Source organism: Amaranthus tricolor, chromosome 7 (assembly GCF_026212465.1).
Source record: "Amaranthus tricolor cultivar Red isolate AtriRed21 chromosome 7, ASM2621246v1, whole genome shotgun sequence".
Taxonomy (NCBI): Eukaryota; Viridiplantae; Streptophyta; class Magnoliopsida; order Caryophyllales; family Amaranthaceae; genus Amaranthus; species Amaranthus tricolor.
This window is the reverse complement of record NC_080053.1, coordinates 7485198-7504760: the sequence shown is the minus strand read 5'-3', so window position 1 is coordinate 7504760 and position 19563 is coordinate 7485198. Positions and strand designations below refer to the sequence as shown.

The 19563-nt window shown below is 29.2% G+C and overlaps 2 long non-coding RNA genes across 3 annotated transcripts; both read left to right on the top strand.

Annotated features, from left to right (window-relative positions):
* The first annotated feature begins 3542 nt into the window (after window positions 1-3542).
* Window positions 3543-5431, top strand: LOC130818168 (uncharacterized). Its single transcript, XR_009043933.1, has 4 exons — window positions 3543-3913; window positions 4010-4097; window positions 4749-4822; window positions 5236-5431. It is a non-coding gene; the product is annotated as an uncharacterized LOC130818168 (long non-coding RNA).
* A 3826-nt stretch (window positions 5432-9257) lies between these two features.
* On the top strand, window positions 9258-14474 carry LOC130817557 (uncharacterized). Of its 2 annotated transcripts, XR_009043818.1 has the most exons (5): window positions 9258-11747; window positions 11838-12006; window positions 12095-12211; window positions 14046-14153; window positions 14252-14474. It is a non-coding gene; the product is annotated as an uncharacterized LOC130817557 (long non-coding RNA). The 2 variants fall into 2 exon arrangements; XR_009043819.1 differs by lacking the exon at window positions 12095-12211.
* Window positions 14475-19563: the final 5089 nt, after the last annotated feature.

Here is a 19563-nt window from a genome sequence, read left to right as displayed (position 1 = left end):
GTTGTCAGTAGGATGTAAGTAGTATGGACTGGTGAGATCTTGATTTGGAGGGAGAGTTTGTGTCTGTGATGAATGTTCAGCCATTATCAGATGACTAAAGCTCAGATCTCCGATTAATTTTGAAAATTAGGAGAGAAAAATCAATCGAACAGACGATTAGATCAAAAAAATTCTGGAAGAAATGCTAAAAAACTTTAGACAGATTTTTGTTAATCAAAGAAAGGAAAAAGAAAATCAATCAAACAGTAGATTGAATTGGATATTTAAAAAAAGAAAAAAAAAACTTCAGAATCTTGATGTATTGATCAAGAATTTCAAATGACTAGCATCAGATCATGAACTGATGAATTGATGAGCGGATCTCGGATTTCAGAGGAAGAAAAAAAATATTAGATTATTAGATTTCGAAGAAGATCAAGATAGAAGAAGAAATCAGCAAGCTTCTCCATGCTCTGATACCATGATGAAATAACAAAAAGAATTTCTGAGAATTCAGGAAGAAGAAGAGAGATTGCAGAAATTTTTTTCGAATTAAAAATTACCACCACAAGCTATACAAATAGGATATATATATATATATATATATATATATATATATATATATATATATATATATATATATATATATATATATATATATATATATATATATATATATATATATATATATATATATATATATATATATATATATATATATATATATATATATATATATATATATATATATATATATATATATATATATATATATATATATATACACCTGAGTTTGTTACTAATCTATTTATAGCAAATTACAATAGAAATAAACCAAACCGAGTTGATGTAAATCATCAACTCCAACATTTTTATTCTATATTTTCTTCCCTTTTGTTGCATTTTCTTCAATTTCTTCTTCATTTTAGGTTTTTAGTGCTTGATTAAGTTTTTATTATTCTTTGTTTTGCAAGTGATACTCACGAAGGGTATTGATTTTTTTGTTTAGTTATGGCTCCTAAAAGAAAGATCGAAGCAACACCATCATTCTTGTTTGTGACGTTGTTGATGATCAAAGTTTGTAGAAGGAACAAAAAAAAGCTAGAACTGCATTTAATGTTATCAAACTTGGATCTAAGACTAGCATGTGAAAATTAAATCAATACAACTCAATTACTTATACTTATGTCATTCCATTGCTTGTTTAATTATTGATTTGTTGATTTGTTGATTTGTATACTAGTACTATTATTCCTTGATTAGGTCTTTTAAGTGTTTGATTATGAACTATACGCCTTGAATAGTTGTTTTTAGTGTGTGATTATTTGGAGTTTGACTTTTAAGCTTTTGAACGTGTGTTTTTTGTGTTGTATTAGGCTTTTTAAGTGTTATTAATTTATAAGTTGATGGAAGAGTCAAAAGTCTTTAAAAAAAATGTATATTATAATATATATTACATTCCAGTTTTTGTTTAGTTGGATTAGGTCTTTTAAGCTTTAGAATAAGTGTTTTATGTGATGTATCAGGCTTTTTAAGCCTTGACATATGTTTTTTAGTCATTCAATCAATATTTGCTATTTTCGAACTATCTTTTTTAACAGATTTTGTTTTAAGGGTTTTTGTCTGAAATTATTATGGGTTTGAAATATTTTTTGTTGTTTTATGATATATTCTACTGTTGATAAATCTATTTTTACAAATTGCAAGCTTCAATGGTTTTTGATGAATGGCAAGAAAAAATTGGTATGGACTAAGATGCAAATAGAATCTGTGAAACAAATTGTGTTTAGGACTTCCTCTTGGTGCAACAATTTGACCCAAAAAATTCCGAATGGTTCAAGTTATGTCATTGACAGTAATGACATTTTAGGACTTCCTCTTAACCCTTCCAAATCAATTAAACTGTCCAAGAATGCTGATGATGGTATTGTAAGTGAGTGGAAAACTCTTGTTGGACTGGAAAGGTAAAGGTGAAATAAGTGTCAAGCATTTGTTAAATTTGTTTCCAAGATATCCGAAGGGTGGATATGCCTTTAAAAATTGTTTGTAGTTTATGCTGCTGTTATTCTATTACGGCCTCTTTCTGATTTTAAGGTGAGGAAGACTCTTCTAACAATTGTTGAGGATGTGGCTGTTATTCCAACGCATGATTGGTGTTCATTTGTGCTTGATTTATTGTGCGATTCAATAGATAAGGTGCAAAAAGAGGGTGAAACAGTGAATGGGTGTGTGTTGATATTACTGGCTGTGTTTTGCTATCGCTACCCTTTTCAAGGTAGTTATTATCCAAAATCACTCCCTCTTGTAAAGCATGTGCCTGATGAAGTTAGTTTCAAGAAGGTTGCAAAAGGAGAAAGAAGTTGGTTTTAGTAATTCTCCTGCTAATTTTACTGGTTTACCTATTAGTCGTACCTTTAAGGATTGGTGCTTGAGGGAATAAGAGGTTGTGGGTTGCTCAAAAGATAATCAATGGAATGAAGCTGATAATGCATCACAAGGGAATTTCTTGATCCTTCCATTGAATACATTTCCCAGTGATGAAGAAGTAAGAGAGCAAGCCAAAGATTATGTGAGTATTGAATTCTTATTTCAATTGTTTTTTTGAATAATAAGCATTGTAATAAAATTTTGTTATAACTTATGTTGTCAAGTAGTATAATAGCGTTAAGAATTAGAGTAGAAATATGAATGTGGTTATACGTGACCACATGAAAAGGATATTAGCTATTGAACCCAAAAAGAACATAGCTGTTGAAGTTCTTGATGATATTCTTATTTCCCCTACTGAAAATAATGTTTGAAGATGTTGATTGGTTACACAATGTGGACAATTAGAATAGTGTAATTTTTGATAATAGCACTTAAGTCCTTGGTAGTCAACATGAAGAATTGGAAGATGTTGCAAAGGCTATTATTGAGGATGTTGAGGTCGTTCAAACATCTAGAAAGAGATCAAAAATTGGTGCAAGGAAAAAGATGTGGAAATACTACTTCAAAAATTGGAGAAGGTGTTTCAAAACTTGCACCAAACAATGGTAAAAATTGTGAGGATCATCTTATTGAGATCATTTACACTGTGCTTTGTGGTCTTGCAAATGTAACAGTGAATGCTTTGAATGCGAGTGCGACAGTCGTAGAATGGACAGAGAAGAATATACATTTTGTACTAGTTGCATCATATGATACTCTGCTATCAACTTTAAAAAACATTTGCAATATGAGTGTTGGCTCAACCAAACAAACAGTTACATATGTTTCATCCTTTATCAACCAGAGGTTTACTAAAACAATAAAGTCAACTATACAGAAGGTTTCATATTGTTTTTTTATAGAAGACATGAATGATTCGTAAATTCTTCATTCAATGTGTAATGTACTTTTTAAAAGATTTTTATTATTTTTCTATATTTTGTATGTAACATTTGAGAAATTAATATTTTAAAATTGAGAAATTTTAATTAAATATCAGAATGAGAATTATGTGGGTCAAACATAAGTTGAATCGACAAAGTAATATTGGACAAGAACACGAGGAAGCAAATTGGGTTTTAGGAAAAACAAAAATTACCCATCTATATAGTTCAAAAAAAGAATAAAAAAAATTAATAATTATATTAGTCAATCAAATACAAAATCAGATTTGTTCATGCCTGCTAAATATCACTACTCATCTTCTTTCGTAATTTTTATTTTCCCTAAAACCCATATTTGGTTTTCCCCCTGCATCTTGGATACAATCAACATTATCAATCCTATCCAACCTCTCTAAATCAATTCAAGTTTATCCCGCACTAATTCCCTTTAAGTTCGAAGCCCAACCCCGAGTGTTCTTCGACCTTCTCCTCGAAACAAGCAGACGACATCTGGGTGGGATTCAGGCGTGTGATAGTCTGTGTGTGGGTTTCAAAATTTGCAATTCCTTTTGCAAATTGTGGTGATTTCTTAATCTATTCAATTTCTATGTAAACCCTAAAATTTCTCTACATAAATCCCTCTTTTAACTTCTCTTTCTTTCTTGAATTTATGTCAGATTCTTGAGTATATACCGCATTAACAATGTCGAAACCTTGAGGGAGCCGCCATTCACACCCTTTTCTTGCTCTATGTGAAAATTGAAGGTAGAAGATTATGGTAACCTATTTCTCTTTTCTTAATCATTGTCAAGTTACCCTTTGTTTCTTTATCTTCTTGGGATTATCTTATTCTTTCTATTGTTATTCTTAAGGACCATTACCACATGAGATGTATTAATTAATTACCTTAAGAAATAGTACACAGTTGACAATTATAAAGAGATGGAATTTGGTTTGGTCGACAATAGACCGATGGACATTGAGATTACGGTTTTGTGGATATGTCTACTATTGGTAAAAGTATGGATTAAATTGGTGTTTGAATGCATTATGTGATTATTGTGGAAATCATTAATTGTGGGATAGAATATTGGTTGTTTTATTAATCGAACTGTTGGATATTTTTGAAGAGATTATCAGATTTTTTGAGGATTTTTTTTGTGTTGGGTTGAAGCACAAATTGTGTTTAATTGAAAATATAAAGAGAATGATAGAGGTGAGTAATATTTAAAAGAACGTAAACAAGTTTAGATCGCGGTTGTAATATCTTGATGACATAGTTAGAATGTACAGATTTCTTTAATGATTAGAATTGCTAGAATAGAATCTTAAGTTTTAGGAGGAGATGTAATACGTTATATGTAGTATAGTAGCATCGAACGCTCTTTGTTGATTGTGTTTATTGTTATGCTTCAGGAGACAATTTCTCTACAAAATCATTCTAGCTGATAGCTGCGAATCGAACCTCACTCTTTGAAGTGTCATCGTGGGTGAGTAGTAGCAGTCCCTTAAAAGGGTCTGGCCAGACTACTATTTGTAAAATATTTTTTTTTAATCATATTGTTTTGAATTGATAATTATTGAAGCAAATTTGTTATGATGATTATGCTAATATTGATATGGTCAATGGATCAGGCTTACGAGCTGATCATTGACGAAGTAGAGGTCCCGTATTCCCTATTTTGAGGTGAATTGTCATTCAAATATTGACTAGCCTCACCCGAGAGTGACATAGCCTTAGAGCTATGGATGTTGTTCCTCTCAACTAGACTCCTATTGCGCACAAAGATCTAGGAAACAGACGTTGCTTTTAACTCCTTTATTTTGATTTCATATTTGTTTTGTTTTGGATTGCTTCTGCTCATTCAGTTAAATCTAACACCATGTAGTTATCATCATTTAGATTTTTTACAGATCGGTACCAGCCGAGAACGATGGGATAGCAGAGATGATTAGAGTATTCTTGGAAGATATTTTGGATTTGTGTATATATTGAAGTTGTAGTGTCCGTATTGGGCTTTAGAGTGTAATAGATTTGATTATGTTGACTATTTTGGACTCTTATAGTTAGTTGTATGACTATTTTGGACTTTGGTTTAGATGTTTTGGTTCAAGATCAGTTGCTATAGTTATGTTTTAGACCTCGTAATGCTTTCTATGAGTTATGGTTTTAGATTTGAGTTCTTTGGGTTAGTAAACCCGGTGATGACTTGTCTTAATAGGACTTAAAGTAAAGGCTTGAATGGAAAGAAAGCAATAAATAAAAGCTTTAATCTATTCTAGGGCATGAAATGTAAAGGAAATCGATAAAGATTGATGTTCTAAGATGAGGCATGTAACAATCCAACTTACTAGTTGACTGAGTAAACAGGATCATCATGGGGTTTATTTACCCAAAGAACTTAAATATCAAATCAAAACTCGTGAAAAGGGGTCACAAGATCTAAAACATAACTGTAACAACTCGGCTTGATGGTTGACTAAACATGATAGGTCATCACGAGGTTTACTAAGAGAATTTAGCAAAATTAACTAAAAAAAATGAAACAAAGAAATAAACTATTAAAATTGGAAGAAAAGAATAACCTAATAAAATTGTAAGGGATATATTTTATGATCTTAACCATGTATTTAGGCTTACTGTTGTCTTTATCATCTTTGCCTACACTCGATCTATACTCGGATCCAAATTTATTGACCTAATATACTTCTTATATTTATTTAAATTTTCTCAAATATTACAAGGCATGTAACACTTAAAGTAGGCATAGTATCTCTATAGAAATTGGGTATTTATAGCCTAAAAACAAAAGAGGAAGAAAGCTCTAAAATAGCCCTTGAAGTAAAGCTTGCGAAGAAATAATTCTTGCAGAAACAGACCCCCATTCGGCCGAATGGAGGTTTCATTCGACTGAATGGGGCTTCATTTGTCATTTCCATCCATTTTGAAGCCAAAATTTTGGAGCTAATGATCCATTCGACCGAATGGCTAGTCATTCGCCCGAATGTAGCAAGACTCGACCATTCCAGCAAGTTTGAAGCTTTGCCTTGAGTGTGCATGGATCCATTCGACCGAATAGAGTGTATATTTGGTCGAATCAGTGCTAGTTTCTTGCTTTTGTGCATCTTTAAGGTATCAAGAGGCTTTCGAATTTTGCGGGGCCTTCGAGAAGGTCTCGGTTTGCATGCCAAAGTATTCAAACACATGGAAATCATCCTTGTTGGGTCCGAAATAACCACAAAACAACCAATGGACAAGAATAAGGTAAAATCACGCGTAATGTGCATAATATCAATCTAAAATGGGCACATCAGGTATGTATTTGGGTTTTGAGTCATCGAATAGGTTATTTAAACCTTAAAGTGGTCATTTTTGGTTACACAATTGTTAAAGGTTGGGTATAACTTGCAACAACTAGTGAATTAGCGGCCCGTTTTGTTAGTGATACTAAATGGTGGTAACGGGAATGATTTATAGTGTAAAATTTCATCAAAAGTTCCAAATCATTCCCATGATAATGAAACTTTGATCAAAAAAAAATTTGTTTACAAATTTCCATTACTACTTAATACCACTTCTTCTAATGATAATGCATTGGAATGAATTTTATGAAGAAAATGAGATGATTGAAGTTGGAAAAGCATGACCATCAGGGTAACCAAGAGATTTTTCAACCAAAATTACACTAGTTTTCATTCCCATTACTATCGTTTATTACCACATACAAAATGGGCCGTAAATGTTTGGAATAGGCAACATGAAACTGAGTAGGCATTTTATTGCAAATGCTTGGAATAGGCAACATAAAGCTTTGATTAAGCATTTTATTCCCAATCATAAGCATTTATTGGTATTTTATTTTTAAGCTTCACTACTTCTTATCTTTTTTTGTTTAGTTTTTTTTTTACCCTTGCAAGAAGAAGACCAGTTTTCATTGATTACTATTGATGTAAAGCAATAACTTGGCCACTATTTGGATAATATCACATATGAGAAGCCTGATTATCCAAGGTCAATCATAGAACAAATAGTATGTCTTATTATTGTTGCATATGTTGACGCGACATCGTGTATGATTTTCTAATGTTCAATATTTTTATCTATTTGTCAAGCAGAATTTGTTTAATGATTTTACTAAAACAATTGAGTATCGTTCTGCGGATGATGTTCTTACATATGATTTTCACATCATCGAGCATGATTGGACTGTTGCTGATAAACAAAATGAGAGTGGTAGATATGTTGCATACTTCATGGAGCATGTTTTGGGATATAAAAATATGATCCCTTTATTGCATGCATGTAATAAAAAATGATGTTGTTTGGCAATTTTAAAATTTGTTTTTGAGTTTGGATTTTTATGATTAACTAATTATATACTAAGGTTCGTGAAAGAAGTTTATTTAAAGCCCTCATGTATTCACTAATTTTGACCGACTTAAACCATATAAGACATGATATTCTTTGTTGTGATACTGATCTTGATGCTAACAAGAGATCCCTTGTTAAATCGTTGGAGAAAAAAAGAAAAGGTTGAAGAAGAACGAAGATGAATTAGTCTGATGTACTTTATATAAACTAAATCAAGAAGATTGTAGGATGTTTCAGTATTATGCGTAAATCCATTTGTATATATGAACTTTTATTCTGCTAAGTTGTATAATTTTACCTATTTAATATTAATTTTTTATGGATTAATTTTCGAAGCTCTCAAATTGGCAAAAACACTTTAACCTAGGATGAGGTATGTTAATACTTAAAATAGAACATTTAAGCCTTGTAGTATGGATTTTATGTGCTAAATTTTTAAGTGGGCTATTAAACTTAATCCTTAAATCATGTTTTTTAATTATTTAAATGTGGAGTTGGGATTATAAATATTAAAAAATAATGTCCCATAACCTAATAATCTTAGGAAGTAATGTCCCATTAACTAATGAAAAAATATAATTAACCATCTGTAGTCATACTAAACAATGTCGAATTGTCTAAAAAATTTGAGCTTTAAAGAAGGACGTTTAGATTTTGAATTCGAGAATTTAATACTTGGAATAAGGCTTTTATGCCGTTGAGATGACTTTTTAAGCCTTAAAGAAGTCGTACTAAACATTTAATACGTTTAGAATTGAAATTTTAATACTTTGAATAAGTCTTTTATTCCTTTGAGAACACATTTATTAAAGTCTTGAAGTAGTCACACTAAACATTTATAATGTCTTGTTAATATCTTTATACATAAAGTAATTTGTTTGATTGAAAAAAAACTATTAAAACACAAAATTTACTTAAAAAACTTGTTAAGTTAAAAGTTATAGTATTTTTATTCCTCTTTACGTACAATGTTACTACGTTTATTTAAATAATATATAATATTTAGTATATATTTAATTTATGAGTTAATATCTACACTTATATAATTTTAATAACAATTTGTAGAATTTTTGATTAAAAATAAAATTGGACGAAATGAGAACATTGGAGCCGAATGAAAAAAAAAATGTAATTCGCGAATTAGTTTACGTTTCAGTTTTAAAATAGGCATATCTTACTCATACGGACTCCAAATCAGGTGTTTTTTGAGGCTACGGACATCTACTCGAAAAGATCTACAACGTTTATGGCTTGTACAAAGCCTGATTCAGCTTATAAATATGACAGAATAGATTTAGATGTCCTCTATAATAATTTCATGAAGCAAAATTCAACTAGATAAGTGCTATTAAATGTCAAGAAGCAAATTTCAACTAAACTTCTCTTGCTAGGTGGTGGAAACTTACTTCTATGGTTCATGTGTTCAATTCTTCATCATAAGATTTTGCAATTTGGATGATTAAAGAAGATAACTTTAATTAAAATTGAGTTGTATTTTTGTCTTTTACTTATTCCCACCTCTATAAATAGAGGCTTTACCGTCCAACAAAAATAGAGTGTAACATATTCTCATATTATCAAATTAAGTAGAGAGAAAAGAGGGATCAAAAAATATTTTAAGTCACTTATTCTGTATCAAAGTTTTAATCAATGAATTTCTCTAATTCTCCCTACTTTGTCATGTTTAACTTAGAGTAATCTTATTTTGCAGTAACATGTATTAATGTCTTGGCATATTATTTTTATGAGATTTGAAATGGGTCTTTAATTTATGCAACTTTGTTATTGAGTATTTATGTAAACTACTTTTTATTTTTAAATTTATATAAGATTAATTTTGTTGGGTACACTTAATTATTCTTGTATAAGTTAATGTTTTAAAATTAATTGAACTTTGTTTAGTTAGTTTTATTACAAAAAACAACTAGTAATAATAACTGCATCTAGTTTTAGTATTAGAGTTTACATAATATTAAATTTAGTTGGGTTATAGGGTATCTTCTTAATTAAGTTTAATGGTTGGTGAAGTCTTCCTAAAATTAAAGCAGTCAATTCATTAAAACCGGATTAATGAACAGTAGGGCTTTACTATCTTGGGTACAAATAGTGAGCTAATATAAAAGGGTTGACAGGGGATTTACGAGGATATTATAAATCCTACAGCCGTCTATTCATATAAAAGTTGTAATTAATCAATGATTAAAAATAATCTTGCCAATGACTAAATTACATGTTGCTGCTACTTTCTCTTATTGATTTACTCTTTTATTTAATTTACATATTTTATTTTCTTGTATTAAGCTTATTTTTTTCTAAGTTCTTAGTAGTGTAATCACAACTCATTTCCCCCCATCTTTTTACTTTATATATTTTCTATTAAAAAAAAAAGTAATTTAGAAGTATCTTTAAAATTAGTAATCACAATCTCTGTGGGATCGACCCCTACCTACCACTTACTATATTTAGCAAGTTATAATAGGGTAAAATATAATTTAAATTTGTGTGCATACGACGGCATCCTACAAAACTGTTTACAACAAAAATCAAATAATATGGGTATTCAAAGTACAAAGCCAAGTATATACATAATAAAATTGGAATTTCAACACTTAAAATAGGATGCCTTTGCGAAGCCGTTTTAAATCCTGAAGTAGTCAAACTAAATATTTATAAAGTACAATCGAATTCATAGTAAATTATTCATAATAAAAATTAAACAATGTGGATATTTGGAGTATTTAAACCAATTTCATTTTGATATGAATTACTATGATTTCTCCTTTCGAAGTGCCTTTATATCCTTTTTCTTCCTCCTTTGGTAGCTGCTCTATTAGCATCTAGTACATACGGTACACTTGCATTTTATTGTTGCTGATCTTCTGCAATTGTTTCGTCTTGAATACTTAGTTTATCAACATCTTGATTCAACATTTTCTTGGGATTTGAGCACAAGTGTGTACAACTTGAATCCCATATCATACCTCCAAGCCCCAAGGAAATGCGATTCCTTTTGTCGGAGAATCTTGATTTCCTGTTGGTGATGGAATTTTCCCTTCATATAACCTAGTCCACTTCTGTCTTGGCACGTTTTGTCCATCGTGGGAAAACATACTTTCTTGGTATTTAATTGACACTATGGTGGTGGAGTAAACGCAAGCAATGACAATACAACCACCAATTAAATATATTTTACTATTTGACTTGATGCTTCAGAGTCAGATACCTTGTACAGTTCAGGAACTGCTTCTTTTCAAGAAATACGATGTACACGAAATCGCCATTATAAATTCCTCTTCAAAATCTCTGAAAAGAGAGTGTAACCTCAGCTGCATGTTTTAACAAACCAAAAAGTTTAAAGGTTGATCTATGTTTTGTTCTAGAACAGTAAAACTCAGCATCTAATTCTGTTTTGCTCCATCTTGCAATTTGTCATCTTGAAAATTTGGTAAAACTAGGTGAGGGTAGTGCTCCTTTTCGCTTCGAAACCAATTGCATTTTAGTGGATTCACTTCTCTGCGAAGATAAAATCCCCACAGAGAAGAAGTCTTTGTTCAATGCAGTGCATCATTTGTCTCGTATCTTGCATAGCCTATCAAACCGCTTGAAGAAGTTACTATCACTTTTGAGATCATACTTCACCACCATGTCTTCCCAACATGTTTAGAATTCTTTAGGATTATGGCATCCGTACAAGCACTTGTTGAAATCATCTTTAAATGTTGAATTTGATTTTAGTGATCGAAAATGAGATATTCCATTTTTCATCAAATGCCACAGGCATAGCCTATGTTGTCGACTGGGTCAAAGTCGATGGAAATTACTCCAATTTTGACTGATGCAGAGCTGAAAGATCTCTCTCAAGATTGAAAATGGATACACACATGTGCATCTCGCCTGCGTGAGAAAGACCCAATCGTTCTAACCCCCCAGAAGGAACAATTCTGCTTTGTTGAGAGCCCATTTATAATTATTAGTTCTAGTGACATTAGGTAATTTTTGAGAGGAGAAATGTTGAATGTAGCTCTTATCCATGTCTACATGAGGTGATGTTCATTATCTTACAATTTAGGCATTATTGTTTAATTGTATTAACAACCGAATTACTGACAAAAGTTTCTTATTTGTGAGTTTAGTGCGGCGTACGAGGAGCTAAATTCTTACAAACCTCCAATAAAAATTGGATGGTTTTGTCCTGAGTCGATTTCGGGTACTAAAAGTGTAAATGATCCAGATGACGTCAAAGCATACATCTAATTCCCCCGCATCTAAACACGCGTTTATTCTGGCTCCAGATGTGGAAGAGTAAGTTTTATTTTTAAAATTGAACTTATATTTTGATTTTTAAGTTTACATAATCTCTAATTTGTTGATTTTAAATTTGCGTTTGTAGTTTGCATCGGATACTTTTGGTCATTTTTCCTTTAACGAACACTATGCACGTCTTCGACTCATTACAAAAACCTCAAAGACCGCCTCACAACACAAAAATCAAAGCATTGTTGAATGCGTACGTAATATTAATTATTTTACCAATTTGTTTTAATTAAGTGTTATATATATATATATATATATATATATATATATATATATATATATATATATATATATATATATATATATATATATATATATATGTATGTATGTATGTATGTATGTATGTATGTATGTATGTATGTATGTATGTATGTATGTATGTATGTATGTATGTATGTATGTATGTATACATACATACATACATACATACATACATACATACATATATATATATATATATATGTATATATATATATATATATATATATATATATATATATATATATATATATATATATATATATACATATATATATATATACATATATATATATATACATATATATATATATACATATATATATATATATATATATATATATATATATACATATATATATATATACATATATATATATATATATATATATATATATATATATGTATATATATATATAATTCCTTTTCCCATGCGTTTCAGCACAATGAAGAAAGTGCATGTAGAAAATGGGATCTATATCCAGAGCCACATTTCCGAAATGGACAACAGTATTGGTACACAATGCAACACTATTTGATTTTATGGGTTTATAAGCCTTTTTTTGGACTTTCGCGCATAAAGTAGCACAAACTTGGTTTGTTTTGCACTAAAGTTGGCACACAACACTATTTGGTATATATTATTGTGTTGAAGTAGTTAGAATTGAAAATAAAAGGCATATGCTAGAAATTAGTTGGTATGTTGCGATTTTATAGGTTTTTAAGCTTTTTTTGGACTTTCGCGCATAAAGTAAACTTGGTTTGTTTTGCACGAAACTTGGCACACAACAATATTTGGTATATATTATTGTGTTGAAGTGGTTAGAATTGAAAATAATGGACATATGCTAGAAATTACGTATTAAGTTGCGATTTTATGGGTTTTTAAGTGTTTTTGGCACTTTCGCGCATAAAGTAGCGCTCAAACTTGGTTTATTTGCATGAAACTTGGCACACAACACTATTTGGTATATATTATTGTGTTGAAGTGGTTTGAATTGAAAATCATAGTCATATGTTAGAAATTACGTGTTAAGTTGCGATTTTATGGGTTTTAAAGTGTTTTTAGCACTTTCGCGCATAAAGTAGCTCAAACTTGGTTTATTTTGCACGAAACTTGGCACACAACACTATTTGGTATATATTATTGTGTTGAAGTGGTTTGAATTGAAAATCATAGTCATATGCTAGAAACTAAGTGTTAAGTTGCGATTTTAAGGGTTTTTAAGCGTTTTTGACACTTTTGCGCATAAAGTGCCTCAAACTTGGTTTGTTTTGCACGAAACTTGGTACACAACACTATTTGGTATATATTATTGTGTTGAAGTGGTTAGAATTAAAAATCGTAATCATATGCTAGAAATTACGTGTTAAGTTGCGATTTTATGGGTTTTTAAGTGTTTTTGGCACTTTCGCACATAAAGTAGCTCAAACTTTGTTTATTTTGCACGAAACTTGGCACACAACACTATTTGGTATATATTATTGCGTTGAAGTGGTTAGAATTGTAAATCATAGTCATATGCTAGAATTTATGTGTTAAGTTGCGATTTTATGTGTTTTTAAGCTTTTTTGGCACTTTTGCGCATAAAGTAGCTCAAACTTGGTTTGTTTTGCACAAAACTTAGCACACAACACTATTTGGTATATATTATTGTGTTGAAGTGGTTAGTATTATAAATCATAATCATATATGCTAGAAATTACGTGTTAAGTGAGATTTTATGGGTTTTTAAGCTTTTTTGGCACTAACATATATTTTCTCTTAGTGCTTTCGACAACCTTTTAATTCCGTTGATTGCGGCTACTACACTCTCAAATACATGGACGATATCTTTAAATCCGTGAAGGAGGTTGGAGTCGAAAACATAGATGCCGTAAGTATTTGTTACGTTCTTAAATTATAATATATATATTTACTATTATTGGTAAAATCTAATGTTTATGTATCTTTTAATTTTATATTATATTATAGGTTTTATACGACATTCCTAGGGAAACACGCCCTTTGAGAAATGGAGAAATGCACGAATTAAAAGACAAGATTGTCGCGTATCTTGCTAATTTTTGTTCTTGGTAAATTGTAATTAGTTTAGATTTTTAGGACTTTAATGTATATATGTACGTATATATTATTATATTATATACGATCGAAAGTTTATTATTACAAAGATATTATTGGTGATTATTGGTGATTATTTTGTGATTATGATTGGATTATTAGATTAATCATTGTTTATTATATTGTACATTATTATTGGATTATTATTAGTATTAAATGAAAAAAGAAAAAAACATAATATATGCTGTGGGCCTCCATAAAACCGCAACATATAGTTTAAGACTATATGCTGCGGTTTCATGGAGGCCCGCAGCATATAGTCTTAAACTATGTGCTGCGGTTTTTTTGTGGTCCGCAGCATATAGTCTTAAACTATATGCTGCGGTTTTTTTGTGGCCCGCAGCGTATGGTGCACTTTTCTGCTGCGATTTCAGCATTTAAAATAGGCTATCTGCTGCTATCACTAATGTTTGGGACCAAAATCGCAGCATATTATGGCCAAAAAACCGCAGCAAATGAGGTTTTTTCCACTAGTGAATAATATTCTAATCTAACTCTCAAAGACTCTAAGACCGATTATAATAGATAAGAGTTAGAAAACTATGAAGAAAAAATTCAAATCTTGATGAATATGTTAAAGCCTAGAGAAAATAATAGATATGAGTATGCAATGTAATTCTTCAAGTGTTGATAAAGCTTCAAATATATAGAATACCTCCTATTGGCCGTTGCATATAATATTACTTTCATCTCCTTATTTTTCTTGACTTAGTTATGTGCTAGATTTCAAGTCCACGGCCTTGTACATCAGTTTGTTATATATTCCCTTAGATGCTCCTCTTGACCAATTCCAACACGTATTTAACTATTTGTTAGACTTCTCCCAGACTTAGTCAAACCGGTCAAGTTAGTACTATAAATAGCAATAACTAAGTACTTTTAATTTATTTTTCTAAGTTTATTGTTTTAATTAAAACCTGATTTAACAATGAATTACTATTAATCTGATTTTCTGATTTTTATAAAACAATTTATTCTACACAAAAACTTGGATGAGACAGTCTCATTATGAGTCCGTCAATTTGGACCGGCCCAATTCGCGCATGTAATGGAATCACACGCTTTCCCTCATTTTTTCCATTTTCTGGGAATTTATCAATTTTGACCTTAAAAGGTATCAATTTTAACCTTAAAGATATCAATTTCAACGTAAAGTAAAACTTAAACAACTCAATTAAAATAAATAATTACATTTGGACCTATAAGTGATCAATTTTGACGTAAAACTCATCAATTTCTACCTAAATATGGTTTTGTTTTCACAATTTCAAAACGAAATTTAATAAAATGGTATTATTCTATCATCATTTTATAGATGAAGTTCAAACAACAAATGTATGGTCAATAACACTATCAATAATAGTGTTAAATCATTGCACAATACAAAACTCTTATTCAATGCATAAATTATGGTTTTAATGGAACATAAAAGTACTTGTACTCTTTAATCATCGATCAATAATAGCAATTTTGTCGTTTCCTCAACAGTTTATGTTCATAATGGACTTGGAAATATAGTTTTAGGTGTAATGTTTGTTTACCCTGGATGTGAAGGTGGAGGAAGTTTCAATTTCGAACTATGTTTGCTAATTATTCATGAATGCTCTTGGAAATGATCAAGAGTTCAAGGATTCTTTGTTAAAAAAAATTTCAATTTTGATCTAAGAATGATAATTCAAACCTTAAAGTGATTAATTATGATCAGTTATAGCTTATAAAAAAAATTCAATTTTAACCTTAAATATATTAATTATGACCTTAAATACATTAAGTACTGAGTGCATATTGAGAAAAATTATAATTTGGCTGATTGGACTATCCGTCTCATATTGAAACTGTATCGTCCAAGACGAGCTATTTATTCTAATTCCAAGACTTTAGGATTACCTCAAAGATCAAACCTAGTTACAAAGAAATAGTCAATATTAGATCCATAAATATAGGAGACCTATTTTCATATATTTCGGAATAACTTACTTTTAACGCAATCTTTCTAATTAATTAAATTAAAACATGTGATTAATTTTGACTTAGCCTAACTATTTTAGACCAAACACATCATATCATAATCATCATAATCATAAAATATACTAACGAAGAAACGACTTATAACACGTGTCAAGTTATCATTAAAATTTTTTTCGCCTTTTTTCAATTGTTGATATGGAAATTTTTGATGATTGTCTTGATATTTAGGAAATAATTAACTCATTAAAAATATAATATTTTTTGATTGACTATAAATATATTTCCTTATATAAACCTATAATTTTTTTTTATCCCAAATCTTATCATAATCATATATCATCATATCATATCATATCATATCATATACTAATGAAGAAACGACTTATAACACGTGTCAAGTTATCATTAAAATTTTTCCCGCTGTTTTTCTATTGTTGACATGAAAAGTTTTGATGAATGTCTTGATATTTAGGAAATAATTAACTCATTAAAAATATAATATTTTTTGATTGACTATAAATATATTTCCTTATATAAACCTATAATTTTTTATCCCAAATCTTATGATCCAACGATTGATAAAAAATATAATAATTTAATTTTTTTATTATCATATACACAATTTTAAGTCTTAAACTCAAAATTTATATTATATTTATATTCAATTTATATATTTTATTATTCTTTTAAAAATATTTTATAATCATATAAACCTATAATAAAATTAAATAAAATAATTGGAATAAGTTATTCATTAAAATTAAAGTTTGCTTCATTAAGAAGTGATCCAACCATTAAAAGAAAATAATTTAATTTTTTATTATCATATACACAATTTCAAGTCTTAAGCTTAAAATTTGTTTTATATTTTACATTCAGTTTATATATTTTATTATTCTTTTAAAAATGTTATAATCATACATGATAAAAACTACAAATTAGATTAAAATACACTATATTGATGGAAAATCAAAAATCATTCAATGATGGGAACATAGAAAAAAGACTATTTTTTTTAATAAACAAAATATTCTATTGCATGTTGAAATTACGGTAATTAAAATTTAATTAAAACTATTGACGAACGTTTTTTTGACTTATTTGGGTGATTTCATGAATATAATATAGCTTAACGATTATTAGTTTGGTAAAATTTTATTGATTGATGGTAATTTTTTGTCTATTCTTTAACATATATGTTTTAATATAATTGTGTAATGAATTATTTCTTCGCTTTATCAATTATATTATTATAACAAATACAAAGATTTAAAGATTAGTTTATGTTGTAAATGGATTAATTTTATAAATTACTCCCTCCGTTCCTTTTTGTTTGTCTAGTTTAAGTTATTCCACTTTATGAGAGAGAAATTTAAATTTGATTTTTAAAGTATATATTCAAGACTTAATATATTCATGTGGGATCTTGTTACATTCGTTTTGATGCAAAGAATTTTAATATATCATTTTTACAATTTTTTATTATGCGTATTATGAGATATCGAAGCTCAAAATTTGCGTTGAAATACGTGAAAAAGTAAAGTGAACGAAAAAGTAAAGTAAGCATTTATAACATCCGTATTTTACACGAAAATCTATCTAGTTATGATTTAAATAACACTTCAACCTTTTCACATTAAATATAATTTTGGACCAATTAATCAATTAAATTTAGGTATGTTTTGAGTGGATTTCTTTGAGTAATTTCTTGATTAACTTTAATATGAGTTTTGAATATCATAATTTTAAAAAATTGAGTCTTCAAGGTGATTTATGATTAATTAGGAGATTATTTGAGTAGTTTTGGGTCTAAAATGGCTAAAATTTAGGTAGGTTTTGAGTGGATTTCTTTGAGTAATTGCTGAAGAAAATAACGAAGATAAGAGGAAAGAGGAATGGTGCTGGTGGTGATTTTGATTTGGGAGGGGTAGAGAAAGGTTGGAGAAGAAGGTTAAAGACTAGTTAGGGTGGGGGAATGGTGGTGATTGGGGAGGGGTTGAGAGAGATTGGGGAAGAGGGGTTTAATTGGGGTAATTAGGTAAATTAAGTTAAATTAATAAATTTTATTGAAAGTTAATGGCCATTACTTTGGTCAACTTTTGTTTAGCAAGTCATCTCACTTGAATCCAACAAAGTGGTCATGTTCATAACTCTGAAGGTTGTTGTTTGCAAAAGAAAAACGTTCGAGGCTGTTATTTGTAAAAAGCCTAAACTCCAACGGTGTAGTTGGCAAAAAACTCTAAATTAATACATTAATACACTTAAAACAATTTAAAAATATTCAAAATATGATTCACAAAAATAGGAATTAACATTTGACAAGATAAACTAAGCAATATAAACATTTAATAAAATTAGAATTTATCCAGATTCAAGGTTTTGAATTAGCTGTCAAGACCAAGTCAAATAATGATACTATATAAATTTAGGAATCACACGTTAAAAAGGCAAATGTGCGAAACTAAGTGTAAAGTAGCCTTTTTGAGGCTTTTTAAGTTATAAACTTGCATAATTTAGGTCAATCATGATTTGTTTGACATGAAACTTGTCAAACAACATTAATTAGTAACTATTATAGTTTTTAAATAATTGATAAAAAATAGTATATGTGCGAAATTATGTCTTTAGTAGCCTTTTAAAGGCTTTTTAAGCCATTAACTTACAAAAATTAGGTCAATCTTGATTTGTTTGACATGAAAGTTGGTATTTCACTATACTTGCTATATTTGACTTTTTATGCAATCCAATGCCTTATTTTGATAATTTATATATTGAATTATACACGTCTAAAAATTATTAAAAAATAATATCATGAAAGTATGCGATTAGACGATTCAAACAAGATCCCACTTGACTATATTTTTTCTTACACATTAGCCGCAATATATAAAATAAGCTTGAACAATGAATCGTGTCAATAACGAAAATCTAGCGAGTATTTCATAACGAAGGAAGTATATATAGTTATGGTTAGAAAAAATTTAGTCATGATTGTTTTCAATTTTCATGAGCTTTATCTTCTCATTACATGATTGTACTTTATCCCTAAGTATTTAACTAAAAGTATCTTGATTATCTATAATATGTGTGAAGACTAATTATTTCTATTGATTAACCATTAAAATTATTAGTTTTATTTTTAAAATTTTATATATAATGTCAAATGATTTTAATAGGTTTATTTATGTTATTATTTA